At 46.7% G+C, this 16,330-nt stretch overlaps 1 protein-coding gene across 5 annotated transcripts in view; it reads left to right on the top strand.

The window, feature by feature from the left end:
• The window catches only part of LOC134205856 (proton channel OtopLc), a 171,233-nt gene that overhangs the window by 70,436 nt on the left and 84,467 nt on the right, over nucleotides 1-16,330 (top strand). The window contains exons 1-2 of one of the 5 annotated variants that reach the window (XM_062681500.1): nucleotides 9,138-9,829; nucleotides 9,916-10,052. The exons of 3 other annotated variants lie outside the window; for them this stretch is intronic. The gene's annotated coding sequence lies outside the window, so the exon portion shown is untranslated. Of the gene's footprint in view, nucleotides 1-9,137; nucleotides 10,053-16,330 lie in introns of those variants that run through there. One more of the 5 variants, XM_062681499.1, reaches the window with a different exon arrangement.

The following is a 16,330-nucleotide window of genomic DNA, read 5'->3' on the forward strand; positions in this document are numbered from 1 at the left end:
AGATGCTGGATAAGGTAGCAGAGAAACTTATCGACAGGAGGCCAGTCGTCATTGCTGGGGACTTCAACGCCTGGGCAGTAGAGTGGGGCAAACGTTGCACTAATCCTAGAGGTTGGAGTCTACTAGAAGCATTTGCCAGGCTCAATGTAGACTTGATTAATGAAGGGTCGACGAGCACATATCGAAGGGATGGCAGAGAGTCCATCATTGATGTTACCTTCTGCAGTCCTGCCTTAGCAAGGAACACGAACTGGAGAGTCTGCGAGGACCGCATAGCGACCATCAAGCGGTCCTGTATTGTGTCGGAGGGAGGGTACACTCGTTTGCGTTTGCGGAAGCAATGCGATTCGAGCGCAATCTTCAAAATCTGAGTCCAGACGAGCTGGTTGCAGCATTGACCCGAGCCTGCGATGCAACCATGCCGAGAAAGGTACAGCCACGGTATGCACGTAGGCAAATCTATTGGTGGAATGAAACGATCGCAGAACTCCGTCGTAGCTGTTTACGAGCAAGGAGGAGGATGCAGAGAGCCCGCAGCGATGTAGAAAGAGAAGACCGCAGACCAATGTTTAGGGCGGCCAAAGCCGCTCTCAAAAAGGAAATTAGGCTCAGTAAGACAGATTGCATGAAAGAGCTCTGCCACAACGCGAATGCAAACCCATGGGGGGATGCATACAGGGTCGCTATGGCTAAGATTAAAGGCCCAGCGATACCGCTAGAGAGGAGCCCAGAAAACTTAAAGCAATTATTGAGGGACTGTTTCCGCATCACGAAGCACCAGTCTGGCCTCCCACACCTTATGGTGAGGCCATCACCAGCAGAGATGAAGCCCGTGTCACTAACCTCGAACTAGTTACGGCAGCAAAAGCCTAAAACTAATAAGGCTCCGTGACTAGATGGTATCCCCAATCTGGTCTTGAAAACGGCGATCCAGGTCAACCCGGACATGTTTCGCACCACATTGCAGAATTGCATAGACGAAGGAAACTTTCCCGAGTGCTGGAAGCGGCAAAAGTTAGTACTGTTGCCGAAGCCGGGTAAGCCACCTGGAGATCCATCGGCCTACAGGCCTATTTGCCTGCTAGACACGGTCGGAAAACTCCTTGAGAGAGTCATCCTTAACAGGCTGGCGATCCACACAGAAGGTGCAAACGGATTATCAAGCATGCAGTTCGAGTTTCGGAAGAGCAGGTCCACAGTTGACGCCATCCGGATAGTCGTCGAAGCAGCCAAGAAGCAAAAGAGGAGAGGAAACCGTTACTGCGCTGTGGTAACCTTAGACGTGGAAAATGCGTTCAACAGTGCCAGCTGGGAAGCAATAGCCAGCTCCCTACACAGAATGGGGGTTCCAGGGTACCTGTGCAGAATTCTGAAGAGTTACTTCGAGAATAGGACGTTGGTCTACGAAACACACGAAGGCCTGAAGAGAATAGGCATAACAGCGGGTGTTCCCCAAGGCTCCATTCTGGGGCCGACGTTGTGGAACGCGATGTACGATGGGCTGTTGCAGCTAACACTACCAAGAGGTGTGAAGATCGTTGGGTTTGCGGACGACGTGGCTCTCATGGTATTCGGTGAAACAATAGAAGAGGTAGAAGTACGAGCAGGGCAGGCGATAGAAATAATCCAAAACTGGATGTGCGGGAAAAAGCTGGCATTGGCCCATCACAAAACCGAAGTGATGATGATCAGCAACCGAAAAGCAGTACAGCATAGTACGATTACGGCCGGAGAAGCCACCATCACCTCAAAGCGAGAGGTAAAGCACCTCGGGGTAATGATCGACGACCGGCTCAATTTCAATAGCCACGTTGATTATGCTTGCGAGAAGGCAACTAAAGCGATCACAGCTTTTACCAGAATCATGTCAAACAGTTCCGCGATTAGTAGCAGTAAGAGAAGACTCCTGGCCAGCGTATCTACGTCAATTCTCAGATACGGAGCTCCTGTCTGGGCGGCTGGTGAAATCACGAGGAGGAACCTTACTCGGCTCAATAGCACCTATAGGCTGATGGCCATGAGAGTGGCAAGTGCATACCGTACCATATCGATGGATGCGGTCTGTGCCATAGTAGGAATGACCCCATAAACATCTTATTGGAGGAGGACTGTGAGTGCTACAGACTGCGAGGAACGGTTGGTGCTCGCATGATTGCGAGAGCCGATTCGATGAGGAAGTGGCAGCTGGCTTGGGACAGTAGTTCGAAAGGAAGGTGGACATATCGGCTCATTCCAAATCTGTCGTTGTAAGTTAACAGAAAACACGGGAAGTCAACTTCTTCTTGACACAATTTCTGTCAGGCCATGGATGTTTCAGGAAGTATTTATACAAATTCGGACACGCAGAGTCCCCCTTTTGCCCGACCTGCCCGAACTGCGAGGAGACACCGGAGCACGTGTTTTTCGACTGTCCTCGAGTCAGGACAGAGCGAAGTGTGCTCTCAGTAGGCAGCGCTAGTAATATAAACCCGAGAACATCGTGCAAGAAATGTGCAAGAATGAGAATACGTGGAACGAAATAGGAAGAGTGGTAACGCAGATCATGAAATCGCTGCAGCGAAAATGGCGTGAAGACCAGAGGGTGTCTGGAAGCGATCATAATAGCACGGTCGGTCACGGGGAAGCTTCCGTCGTCGGGGAACTTCCTGTCGGTGTAGGATAGATCCGCCGCCGGGGACTATCTGAGTAAATCGCGATCCAGTTGGGAGCTTAATGGCTCAAGAATACAGAAGATTAATTTCGAAGAGTATCCCCGCCGGGAAGCCTCTAGTCGGAGTAGGCTAGATCCATCGTCGGGGCTAGGCCGAGTAGAACGTAACGCGTTGGTAGAACTGGTTTCGGGTCGTCGGAGCACCATTGAACCGGACGCTATGCTCCACCCGGAATCTCTGGATCGACTTCGGCACTCGGACCGGTCACTCGCTGAAGTAAGAAAGGCCTCCCGTCCTGCGCTGATCTGGAAAACACCAGAAATGTTAAAAGTGGTAAAAATATTCAACAAGTCTTACACAGAAGCGAGTCGTCGGTTCCGAGGGAAATTCCAACGTCGGGGAACTCCCTGTCGGAGTAGGATAGATCTGCCGCCGGGGACCATCCGAGTAGCCCGCGATTTAGCTGGGAGCTAAATGGCTCAACGAAAAAGTGCATCAAAAAGTCAAGGAAACTATGCTGGGAGCCGAACAGCTCAATGTTAACAAAAGTTCCGTTCGGGAGAGTTTCCGCTACCGGGAAGCTTCTAGTCGGAGTAGGCTAGATCCACCGCCGGGGACTATGCTGAGTAGTTCGTGACGCGTCGAATAATCGGCTTTGGGTAGTAGAAGCGCCAGTGAACCGGACGTTATGCTCCACCCGGAATCTCTGGACCGACTTTGGCACCCAACCGGTTTCCCGTTGAAGTGAGAAAGTGCCTCGGACTATCTAGGTGAGACATTAGTGTTGGACACGCAATAAACTTCCACGGGTCGTCGGTTTTCGGGGAAGCCGGGGGACTTCCCGTCGGAGTAGGATGGATTCGCCGCCGGGGACTATCTGAGTAGACTGCGAACACGTCGAGAGCTAAATGGCTCAAAGATGCAGTGGTGCTGAATGGCATGAGGAAGAGAGACAGTGAGCGTCAAAGATTAAGAGACGCGCAAACCGAATAAAAAATGCTTCGATGAGAAAATGTAGCGAACTAGCTGTGCTTGCTAGAGGCTGAACACGTGAAGTGTATGAGCACAGCCCCCATCCGAAGTACTGACATCCAGTAAGTCCCGGGGGGGAACAGGGCATGTGAAGAGAGGGTAACTCAAGTAACCTTCTGTTACTTGGGTGGGTTTAGTGGGTCCGGCGGGCCGGCCTTCCGCCGACCGCGCCAACCCCACTCCCTGAGTGATAATTTCAGGTGTCTGTAAGCAGATTTGCCTTCATCCCTCTATAAATAAAAAAAAAAAAAACATACATACACACGGACAGACAGACATGTGCTCAGCTCGTCGAGCTGAGTCGATTGGTATATAATACTATGGGTCTCAGAGGCTTCTATAAAAAGTTCGTTTTCGGAGTGAAATGATAGCCTTTCGGTACAACTTAGTTGTACGAGAAAGGCAAAAACGATTTTTTTAACTGCTACAATGCATTTTAATGAACACAAATAAATGGAAATATCTATCTCCCTAAAGTGGAATTTTGACACCTCTTATGTGCTTTCAATAAGAGAGGGTGGCCTAGCTCTAGAGTCATTGGGCTGAATGCCGTTCAATAGTTGAAATTTGTTTCAAAGCCTCCTACGTCATTTTTTAGTTATGAATCCTGTACACCTCCGGTAGTGCAAAGGGCCGATTTAAAAGATCTCCATCCTGAGCGTTGCCCAGCTATCGCTTTAACCTGTTGCCAGGTTAAATTTCGGTCGACTTCTTTTTTTTCTTTATTGAGGCTTCGCCGCCAAGAGCCTCTGAGTCTGCCTCTGCTGCGATGTCCCGCTGGGTTCCAGTCTAATGCTTGTTTAAAGATTTCGTTTCTGCCCCTACGTAAAGTGTGGCCAACCCAGCCCCACTTTCGATCCCGAATTTCTGTTACTATCAGCCTCTGGTGACAACGACGATGAAGCTCGTTGTTTGAGATCCAGTTGTGAGGCCACCAGGCCCGAATTATATACCGCAGACATCTGTTGATGACCTGCAGCCGTTGAGTGTACTCCACTATAACAGCATAGATTTCACGTTAGAGTTGAAAATTCGTATTTTGGTGCGTTCACTTATCTGCCTGTTTTACCAGATATTTATTGAACTCACAAGGCAGCCCTTGCTTTCTTGATCTGTGCGCCTATGTCGATCTTGGTACCGCCGTCTGACGCCATTTGGCTACCAAGATATTGGAAGCTTTCAACGGCTACTGTGAAACTGGAAGGAGTCTCCGTGTTTATTTGTTTTTGTTGACGTTGATGACTAAACCTGCCGAAGAGGAGCGCTCGGCAAGGTCATTGAGCTTACTCTCCATATCAGAGCGCCGTTGCGCGAGGAGTGCAACGTCATCAGCCAATTCGAAGTCGTTTAGGTGCTCCATGGTTATAGGCTGCCATAACAGCCCGCGGTTTGGTTCACGGTCAATCGCATCTACCAGAATCTCATCGATTACGATGAGGAACAGTAACGGTGATAGAATACATCCTTGCTTCACACCAGCTACGATCCGGATGGGGTCGGACAGGACCCCATTGTGTAGCACTCTACACGAAAAGGCCTCGTACTGTGCTTAGATGAGGTCGATGATTTTCTCAGGAACCCCCTAGCGTCTCAGGGCGCCCCACATATTCTCGTGATTGAGACGGACGAAAGCTTTTTCGTGGTCAATGAATACCAAATAAAGGGACTCTCGGAATTCGTTGACCTGCTCCAGAACGATACGGAGCGTGACAATATGGTTCACACAGGATCTTCTGGCACGGAATCCGGCCTGCTGCCGCCGGAGAGTCGCATCGAACTTCTCCTGAATCCGGGCTAGGATAATTTTGCATAGAACTTTGAGAACGGTACGCAGCAACATAATGCCTCGCTAGTTATCGCATACAGTCAGGTCACCCTTTTTGGACACCTTCACTAAGATACCTTGCATCCAGTCGACCGGGAAAGTTGCGGTGTCCCAGATATTACGAAATAAACGATGCAGTAGTTGAGCGGATGTCATGGGGTCAGCTTTGAGTATCTCGGCCGATATGCGGTCGACCCCTGGGGCTTTATTCGATTTCATGCTTTGGATGGCTGTTTGAATCTCTAGCAATGATGGAGCTTCGGTATTGACGCGTGTTATACGTCGGATCCTAGACAGATCATGCCGAGGTGGTGATGGCCTGGCTGGCACTTGAAAAAGTTGTTCGAAGTTCTCGAACCAGCGTTTCAGCTGGTCAGTTGGGTCTGTCAATAATCAGCGACGATGAATGCAACGATGCCTGATCATTCGCGTTTTTCACAGGCATCGTTGCATTCATCTTCGCCCCGCTTAAGCGTCGTGACATATCGTAGAGGAGGCGAATGTCCCCGGTTGCGGTGGCTCTCTCTCCTTCGTCGGCCAGAGAGTCTGCCCACGCTCGCTTGTCCTGTCGACATGAGCGTTTTACTTCCTTCTCAAAAGCCGCGTACCGTTGACGGGCTAACACTTTGGCTCCTCTGGTTTTTGATCGCTCTATCGCGGCTTTGGCTTCTCTTCGCTCCTCTTTCTTCCTCCAGGTCTCATCGGCGATCCATTAATAATAATTTAATATTGTTTTCTCTGGGTGCGCAATTCGCCCAGATTGTTCTCGCTGGTGGTGATGAAGGCATTCTTGATGGCGGTCCATTGGTCTTCCACGCTGTCACATTCCGGAATATCTTCAACGAAGAATCGTTTCACCGTGGCATCTTCCAGTCGGCGTCCCGACCAGTTAGTCATAACAAAATTTTATCACAATTATATCAATATGTGTTACAATTAACAAAACTTGCAATAATTTTGTTATAAATTCTCTGCCAAAGATGGAGGAAAGAAAATTTAATGATCGTCATAACATGATTATAACATAATGTGTTATGTTTATTTCTAGCGAAAAAAATTGCCTACATTTTTGGTAGATAGCAATTGGAAAAAAAAAACGAAGGTACCACCTACAGTATAACTTGAACTTATATTCAAAGTAGAAACAGTTGGACAAAGTTAATTGCCTACATTATGGATAATCATAATATTTTCAAGAACATAATTTGTTATAGTATAAGCTGTTTAAACCCATTTTTATGTAACACAACGAGTTATAATTTTGATCAAAAAATAACATATTCAGTAATATTTTTGTTAAAACTAGAGGAGATTTTGTTACAATTTTTGTTATTTTAACTACTAATGGTACATTTTTTATAACAACCGCTGTTATAAAAAACTGCTGTAACAGAATAACAAGGCCTGATATAAATCTGTTACTATCTACTGGTCGGGGTGTGTTGAATCGTCGTCCAACTCTTTTCTCCTGCCGACGAATCCGCGCAATGCGCAGGTGTATTTCGCCGATGAGGAGGTGATGATCAGACGCGATATCGGCTCTACGTTTATTCCGTATATCAAGGAGGCTCCGTTTCCATTTTCGGCCGATGCAGATGTGGTCGATTTGATTTTTTGTAAAGCCGTCACGGGAGATCCACGTGACCTTGTGAACCGGTCGATGAGGGAAGCGCGATCCCCCGATCACCATGTCGTTTTTACCACAAAACAGCTCTCCGTTTTCGCTCATTTTTCCGAGACCATGGCGTCCCATAATGCGCTCATGGTTCGAGTTGTCGGATCCGATCTTCGCATTGAAGTCGCCCAAACAGATCTTGATATCACCCTTCGGAATTTTTTCTACGACGGCATTGAGTTGACTGTAGTGTAGAAGTTCTCTTTGTCTTGCAGATCGGCAGCATCGGTTGGCGCATAACATTGGATTACAGTAAGGTTTCGGACCCGTGTTCTAAATCTAGCAACGATTATCCTTTCACTTAAAGGTTCCCACTTCATAAGCGCAGAGTGTGCCTGGGCGCTTAGTGGGAAGCCAACTCCTCGATGCCGGGGACCACCTCGTAAACCAGAGTATAGCAGAACTTATCGGCGTTATGTGTTCTCCAAAGTTTGGCCAACGGACTTCACTCACTCCCAGGATCTCAAGTTTCATGCGGCGTGCCTTATTGGCAAGTTGTGCCAATTTACCCTGCTGGGCTAGGGTTAAAACGTTCCATGTTCCTATTCGTGTCCGCTGTTTCGCGCTAAGAGTCGTCGCCGTAAAATCAGTCCGTATTCTTTCATTATCGGATACTCGAACAAATTGATGTTTCGGGAACAGTTGGTTGTTGGCCCAAGGTTCCCTATCCACCGGGATGGGGCTGCCATCTTAGGTATAGCTTCCGGGGAATAGCATTTCATACTCAGCCGCTGGATGCCAGAACAGACGCTGTTGGAGCCGCACCTCCTTGGTGAACAGACGCTCGGTCAGTCGGGTCAATTTGTTTAAAGTCCCACCCAACACCAGGACTAGGCTAGTGCGCTTTGAGCGGCACACGGTCGCTTTGATGGAGGACACATGAAGCTTTGAAGGACACTGTCGAACCCCACCACATCCTAGACAGACCCCGCATAGCCTCCTACGGCACGTTAAAAATAAGAAGACTAGGCCAAACTTTTTTCTTGTCGGACAAGCCGTCATTTGAAAGGCGGCCTAAATGGTAGGACTCATGTTAGTTTGAAAAAGATGATACGGTAATTTAATCCACTAGGGTAACTGTACCAGTTTTTGCCATGTTCCTAATTTACCCAGTTTCTCGCATGACTCTAAAAATAAAACAATTTTTGTAGGTTTCATTGGCTCTAACAGGAGATATATGATGCCTCTGCGCTGTTGACGCTGATCGATAGTTTTCGGAAAATATGAATTTTTCAGGATTGGCCAAATTAGGCACTTACCCTAACTACCTGATACATCAGGAAAAAATAGACACTATCAAAGCAGATGCACTTTACTTTCGTCCGTTATCTCCGTCCAGCATCATTCGAAGCGATGAATCACCCCGATGCCAAAACATGACCCTTCTGTGTCATCTTCGAACACGTGAGTCACAAAATTTGGTCCCGCGATAAAACCCAACTCTCTTTCTCCCGCGCACATAGTTTGGACTTTTCCTTCCTCCCTCATTCATTCAAACACAAAACTGTCATCGTCGTCATTAATCTAGACTTCTAGAGCATAGCTATGTGTCGTAGTGGATATCGAATCCACCTAAGGCACGCGGAGAAAGAGCACAAGTTCATCGTTGTTCCCCATTTATGTCAAACTGCCCGTCCATGGATTGATGCATGCTCGACGAACTTGTTCTCGAATTATGATTTTTCGATCATTTTCCGGGGAGCAACGGAGCGCACTCTCGGAGCAGCAAAAATAAAGGACATTGCCGATTGCTAAAATTTCCACACAATGTGGGAAGGAAAATCATCATCGGCGAGAAGGAATCCAAGTTACATTCTCGCAAATTTCCCCACATCTGGTGCGTGTGCGAGAGAGTGCAAGAGAATTTACACTCCCCGTTCCGATGACGACGGTCGTTATTCAGCCAGTCTAGGTCGGTGTCGTCGTTTCGATAATCCACTGAGGCTGGAAAACGGGTCAATCGTCGCACTGCCAGTATCGTCGTGGTTCTGCTCCGAGCAGCAGCAGCAGCAGCATCAAGCAGTTCGGAATTATTTGCGCCGTTGTTTTTCCCCAATATCACTGTTTAGGTTATCCAGTCCTTTGAAGTGATCCACCATAGTTTAGTGTTTTCCATATAGATATTAGGAGATAGCATAGTGGAGGCCATCACGAATGTTGATTTAAGGGGAGTGGATCCAGAAGAGTGATTTACTGCCGTGGCCGTTCGGAGGTTCGCTGGCTTGGAAGGAAGTTGTTTGGCGGGGTCCTCGTCGGAAGCCCTCTGGCACTGCCGGGTGTCGTGTTGTGGAAAATGCAATTGTCGGCTGTGCATAATTGAATTTTCTCCGCCATCCGGATATGGGAAAAATGCTGGCGATGGAATTTGTGTCGATACGGTGCATGTGAGTCTCAAATTGGGAAATCGAATTTGCTGCGCCTGGTGAAACAAGTGGTGAAAAAATTGTCCCTACTGGGAGGATACCAAGAGTGTTGCCCATTTGGTGGCGGTGAGAGTGTTGAGGGAGAGCAAGGATACGTGGGAGGAGAAGGAGAGAGGGCGGCGGCCCAAGGATCCTACTATGGTAGTACTACGGCCGTAGTGAAAACGTCGGAGTCGAGACTCGGATCTCACTCTCGTTCAGCTGCCTCGACAACGCAACGGTGGTGTGTATCGGTATTCGAGGAAGCTGATGACGAGGACTTTCTCTGAATGAGCAGTGCAATAACACAGATGGATACGCATTTACCAGAAACCGGGAGCTTCAGGAAGTGAAAGCTGAGAAGAAATCACATTTGAGAGCATTGTGTTTGTGACGTCAGTGATAACAGGAAAAGTGTGAAGACCCACACAAGCGTGGAAAAGGACACCGAACGCGCTATGTGCAAAGTAAGATGTTGTCTGATTTGTTTTTTTTAACAGATCCTCTTTTCGTGGAATGGAAGTATTTTTTCGACAGAGAAGTGTTAAAAATTATTATACCAATAGTTTCATTTCTGTTTTTTCTCTTCTTTCTAACATTGTATTGAGATGTATAAAACCATCATAAAACTGATGGTTGATATTTTAACTGAAAATTCAAAAATGGAATTAATCTAATTATCACAAACTGATCTTCAACACTTACAGAAAGGCTTTTGGAGTGAACCGGTTTTTTGGCGTGATGCTTAAAGTCAGGAGATGCATAGTGTAGATGAAATAATCTTCACTGTTATAAGATATTCAAATTAAAATGATCTTTAAGGTGTCTAAATTAGCTAAGCTCAGTTGATACAGTTTGAACATGTCATTGGTTGCTGCACAATGCGTCAATCAAACAAATCGAGGGAAATTGCACTACGATATAGGAGAATAAAGGTTTGAACTCTATGCCAAATTGTGAAGTGCATATTTTAGTATAGTTCTCGTGTTTTGATTTACACCGGCGCTTGTAAGGTTCTTTCAATTAACTGGGAAGGCAATGTAAGAGTGTCGCCATTGAGTCGTCAATGGAGACAAGAGAACCTCTGGATTCACATTTGGAAGTGGTGTGTCCCATAAACCATTGATCGAAGTCGTCTATTGCATGTTTTTGGTGGTTTTTGGTCATTTACCACTCAAGCAGCAGGACTAATATTTTAGTGGAATCGCAAATGTTGGACAAGAAGAAAAAATCATCCTATTCATTTCCATTTCTGTTGCACTGGATTTCAAGGAACTCAATAAAATGTACAAAGTAAGAGCACTGCCGTTGATAAAATGTTATTCCGTAATCAGTTACAAATGATTGATGGATCTTACTAAAATATTTAAGATCAATTTAACAACAAAAAAAAAAATAGAAGAAAACCAGTATTTGCTTCGGAAAGGGTGAAATTTCTTGTGAGAAAAGGTCAGAAGGCAAAAGAAAAGTTTCTACTGGGAAATGAATCTGCGCAGAATGTTATTATTTTTTTAAGAGAAGTAAGTGATAAGTTGCAATAAATTTAGTTCACAAACTGTACCAACAGTAGTTAATGAAATCACTGCTTTCCATAAACTATTACCTCGAGCCGAGCCAGCCTCGGGCTGAAAGTCTCGGTAATAAAGAATTTAAAAAAAAACTATTACCTTCATGCTGTGTTCTAAACGCAAACATTGTTTGCTGACTTGTATCAACACTCAACAATACGTCACTTACGCAAATTATGAAGAACTTTTTCGTGGGTAATTAAGTGGTGGAATTCGGAAATCTATCCCGTAGGAATTCGAAATAATTTCCTTTAAAATTTAAAAGAATTCTCCGCCGAAATTGGAAAGAACTTTCCAATGAAATTTACTAAGAAAACACAGAAACAAATTCTTTCAAATTCCGGAAAAAAATCATTCTTCTAAGGAATTACAGGAAAATTAACACAGAAAGTTCATTTGAATTGCCATGAAATTTCCAAAGTTTCCAAAGGAATTTCATTAAACTTTCTTCGAGTAACTCATTTGATATTCTTCGGGAAATTCATACAGATTTACAAGAGAAATTCATCCGTAGTTCCACTACAGATTTACCCTAATTTTCACTATATATTCATCCAAATTCTCACGAAATAATTATCTGAATTTCCACAAGAAATTTTTTTTTTAAATTTCAAAGGTCAATTAATTCAATTTCCACGTAAGAATTATTCAAGTTTCCAGAGAAAATTAATTCAAGTTTCCAAAAAAAAAAAATCCATTCAAATTTAGTCGATAAAGACGCTCATCCGAGTTTCCACGGAAAATTCATTCCAATTTCCATAAAAAAATATCCTTGTTTTCATGGGAAATTCAGTCCAATGCTTGTGTACAGTTTTCGTTTCCGCCCCTACGTGTAAGGTGTTGCAGACCCAGCCCCCCCTCTGATCCCAAATTCAACTGCTATCGGCCTCTGGTGATAACAATGATGGAGTTATGTACCGCAGGCATCTGCCGTTGAATGTTCTCCACTGAAACACACCATGTTTCGCTGGCATATAGCAGCACAGATTTCACGATGAAATTGAAAATTTCGGATTTTGATAGGGGAACTGTACCAGTTTTGACCATGTTCCTAATTTGGCCAGTTTCTCGCATAACTCCAAAAATTAAGCAATTTTCGAGGGTTCTATTAGTTCTAACAGGAGATATATCCCTCATGCTTCTTCACTGTTGAAACTGTTCGATATTTTTTGGAAAACATGCATATTTCAGGGTTGGCCAAATTAGGCACTAAGGTGGCCAAAATCGGTACACTTCCCCTACGTGTTTTTTTCTTCCTAAGCAATGGAGGGGGAATCTGCTCAACAGACATCCTGGGTTGTCCAAGAAGTGCGGGGTTAGGGACCACCTCCAACAGCAAACGAGGGAGGCAAGACTACATCCCCGACCCGCTAAACCGTTTCCATTGCCGCCAAGCCCATAGTCCCTTCAGTACAACCAGAAAGTAATGCTTCAAAGGGGGGCCAGTGCACGATGCACCCTCGAGGTTAGCTGCGTGTCCTTGCAGCATCGAACATCGTGACTCGTTTTTTCAGAAGAACACCATGGTATCGTGCCAGCGCATTCCATTCCCTGCCGACTTTCCATGTGGCCTTACCACGCCCTATGTCCTCGGAAGGTGGGAAGGGTCGACTTCGCGCCTGCTTCCCTCTGCACGACTGGTATCAAGAATGATGATGCCGCGTGCACCCCAAATTGATCTCTCTGCGATAGGGTCTGTTCGCCAACACACAGAGGGACTTGCCGACGCGGTGCCTACGCCTACCCCAGCCGTCCTCGGGCTCGGAACCCGCCCGGTTGACCGACGCCGCGAAAGCGACGATACCATGTTGTTCTTCGCGCGGCCACTTGTTTGATAAAAGGATCGAGTTCGACCACAGAGCATGACCACCGGTATGACCCATGAAGCCGACTCCGATCCCTTGGACCACCACTTATTTACGCCTAAACTAGCCATCCTTGAGTCCACGCGCCACCTTCTGTGTAGCTCCGAGACGATTTGGGCGATAGCCGATAAAACGGCGTTCCAGCCAACTTCATCTTTACACATCCTCCGAACTAGGTTGTCCGGGGTAGTATCCAGACCACATGTGGCAAGCATGTGGTCATGCATTGCGCGAAAACGTGAGCACACGAACAACACGTGTTCCACCGTTTCCTCTAAACTTGCGCACACCAAACACTCGTGCGAGGCCGAGCAAGCCAGCTGCATTACCTGCACTTTGATTTTGCAGCACGCTTAAACGCCGGGCACATCGAACCCCCCATGGGGTGCTTGCTGTTCACAGCTTTGCTGGAACAAATCAAACAATTAGGAGGGTTCGTGCAGCATTGTGCCTTATGTCCCTCCAATCCGCAGCGTCGGCAGAGCTTGCTTCTGTCAGGGCCTTTGCAGCCCCATTGCTTGTACCCCGGTTCCAGGCACTTGAAGCAAACTTCGGGTTGCTTGTATATGCCCACAGGGCATACCGACCATCCCACCTTGACGCTCCCTAACTTGACTACCTTGGAGGCGTCCGCTGCAGATAGCCGAACCAATGCTACCTGCTTCCCTGCCGGACCTTTCCGTAGCCGAACGGCTGCGGTAGGCGTCTCCACTTCACACTGTCGCCGCAGTGCCGTGACGAGCTCTTCGACTTCGGTGATCTCGTCCAGGTCTTTAACCCTTAGATTCACCTCCATCGTGAGTGCCTTCACCTTGACCGTCTCGCCTAGGACCTCCTCCGCCAACTTCTTGTAGGCGGCTCCCTTTTGCGAGACGCCCCGCTTCAGCTCGAGGATCATCTCGCCCATCCGAGTACGTCTTATTCGACGTACGTCGGCGCCGAGTTCACCGAGCTTGACGTCACTCTTCATCGCCTTCAAGACGTCCGAGTACTTAGCCTCGTCCGCCGTGATGACTAGGGCATCGCCCCTGGAGCGATTGGCGCCTACCCTAGACTTCTTGCTACCTGCATTCGCCTGGGCCTTCTTTTCGGCCCTTGACGTCTTCGGTTTCCTCTTGTTCTTGACCAGGATCCAGGAGGCGTCATCCCCCTCTATTTCCCTGGTCTGGTGCGGCTGAGAGCTCTCAGCCTGCCGTAACCCCTTACCATCGTCTTTCCTGGGTGGATGGACCTTTCCAGGTTTTGGAGGTACCTGGCCGGGGTTCCCAGCCCCACTACCCTTGTTCGGGGTAGTAACCCTCCGCGTTTTGGAGCGGCCCCCAGGGAGCTCATCCCCTGGAGACTGTCTCCCCCGTTTTTGTGTCTGCTCCGTTAGAGCAGTCACCCCCGACGTACCCGCAAATACTTGAGCCTCAGTCTGGGTAGACTTTGGTACCACCGTCTTCGCTGGCAGGCCTTCGGTCGATTCGACCTTGCCCGAGTCCGCGAATCCTTGGGCCTCAGTCTGGGACTCGACTCCACGGATTTCACGGGTTCACACTTGGCCGTCCCGACCGCCCTCTCCAGCTTGGCGTCCAGCATCGACTTTCGAAGTTTCTGCAAGCTCCTCTTGAGGTCCTTGCTGATATTATGCTTCGATGACGAAAAGTCGATGATGGCGTCCAGCTGTTCCGTCACCACCTCGGAGGCCGAAAGCCCATCGCGTTTGCGGTTCATCGCCTCCACAAGTCATGGGCCGTCAATAACCTCTACCGGCGTTTTTTTAGCCGATATTAAGGTTAAGTGACCCACGCTGGCGCTGCGCACTGAGCTGCCGACTATTGCCTCTGGCCTCCTAGGCGGAGACCTGAACAACCCACCTCTTGCGAAGGGGTTGTCGCCTACACTACTACCAGTAGTTGAAGAATTGCCTTGGTTTTCCATTTTGGTCCCAAGAGTTGCTCGGGAAAAGAGGTCCACCAGCATGACACGGTAAGGGACAATTACTGTGGAGGGTGCCCAAGTACCCCACAGGCTCCGTTAAAGGCCTAGTTCATTTTTTCACCCCCCTGGCCATGCATCCCCTCGGCACGGGTCGCTTAACGCCTTGGGATTAGGGGTTAGGGACGATGGTCCCGGTCTAACTCGCAGTGGCCATGGGGAGGGCTCGTCAAGCCATTGGACAAAGTCCCTGCTGCCCCTAGGTGATGTCTGTGTGTGTATATTTTTATGTATATGTGTGTGCAAAAAGTCTCGCCCATTTTTAAGGCACTTACCCTTAATCGGTTTGCTCGCAACAAGTCACATTCGACGCAGAATCCTATCCCATTATTCCTATTGAAAGTTGCCCGAATCGGACTATGGGATTAGAAGTTATGGTCAAAATACATTTTCTACGCCAAAAACGTTTAAAACAAACTCTCGCCCAGTTTTCAGGCACTTACCCTTAACTGATTTGCTCACATAATCTTATCCCATTGTTTTCTATTTTAAATTAGTCGGATTGGACGTAATGGCCAAAAAACAATTTTTTTTACGCAAAATGATATCAAAAACTCATTAATTTTTCCGGCACTTATCCTCAACCAATTTACTGGCAACAAGTTTCCTTTAACGGGGAGTTTATTATTGAAAATGGGTCAGATCGAACTATGGGCTCAGAACATACCGCCAAAATATTTGTTTTTTCCTTAACCGATTTATTGCAACAAGTTGCATTCGATGGTGCTGTTTCATTGTTTTGTATAAACAATGATCTAGATAGGACCACAATCTCTAAAGTTATGGCCAAAATATTATTTTTATAACTTTAACTGCGTTTCGATACTGACTCATGTTTTGAGCATGGTCAAATAGAGTTCTGAGTAGGCAAATAATCTAAATAAATTATTAAGTGTCAGCGATAAATACATATTTAGCATTTTCTCAAGTCACGTTTCCTTAGCAGATGAATGATCCATAATGGAGCAACTTCAATGTTCATTAAAAATTAGTGAGCTTTTTAAATTGCGTGTATTTATCTTAAAAATTTAAGATAATATTATTCATAACATTTTTTTGTCTTTATTAGCGAGACATTTAGCCCTGGGCTGGCTCGTCTCGTATATTTATAACCTGCCACCGCAAATTTACAAAAAGCTAAATTCCGGTAGCTCGGATGATGGAATTTATAAACCGTTTGTAGGACTAATTGGCCATACAACAGTCACTGTTGAACAGTGTCGACTTAGTCGACTTTTTAGAAACAAATTAGAATGTGAACTAGAAGATGACGAGTTCTGATTTAACCAGAGCAGTCACCTAGTCACTACAGCCAACCAGATCCAAATGAAA

This window comes from Armigeres subalbatus, chromosome 1, assembly GCF_024139115.2.
Source record: "Armigeres subalbatus isolate Guangzhou_Male chromosome 1, GZ_Asu_2, whole genome shotgun sequence".
NCBI classification, from domain to species: domain Eukaryota; kingdom Metazoa; phylum Arthropoda; class Insecta; order Diptera; family Culicidae; genus Armigeres; species Armigeres subalbatus.